This window comes from Panulirus ornatus, chromosome 20 (assembly GCF_036320965.1).
Source record: "Panulirus ornatus isolate Po-2019 chromosome 20, ASM3632096v1, whole genome shotgun sequence".
Taxonomy (NCBI): domain Eukaryota; kingdom Metazoa; phylum Arthropoda; class Malacostraca; order Decapoda; family Palinuridae; genus Panulirus; species Panulirus ornatus.
Window position 1 is genome coordinate 32071277 of NC_092243.1, and position 252 is coordinate 32071528.

General features: G+C 54.0%; 1 protein-coding gene across 1 annotated transcript in view; it reads right to left on the reverse strand.

Moving 5' to 3' along the window:
• The window catches only part of LOC139755799 (uncharacterized), a 336170-nt gene extending 336121 nt beyond the window's left edge, over positions 1 to 49 (reverse strand). Inside the window, exon 1 of the mRNA XM_071674415.1 lies at positions 1 to 49. This exon is cut by the window's left edge and continues 471 nt beyond it. The gene's annotated coding sequence lies outside the window, so the exon portion shown is untranslated.
• Positions 50 to 252: the final 203 nt, after the last annotated feature.

Here is a 252-nt window from a genome sequence, read left to right on the forward strand (position 1 = left end):
GAAGACTGAGGCGGACAGGGAGAGGTCTCTCCAGCCACACTCCCTAACTCTCTCGTGCCATCAGTCCAACTGACGAGCTCTCGGCCGCGCACGTCCGCCAGCCGCACCGTGCTGCCGGCACGCGCGGGAAGCATATCTTACACCCATCAGAATGTATTGTCTGATGGGTTGAAGCATCGATTTTTTTTCTTCGTTGACAGAAGTTTCGTCAGCCATGTCTGAGGTTATGATCGGTAAAAAGATGAGAGACTC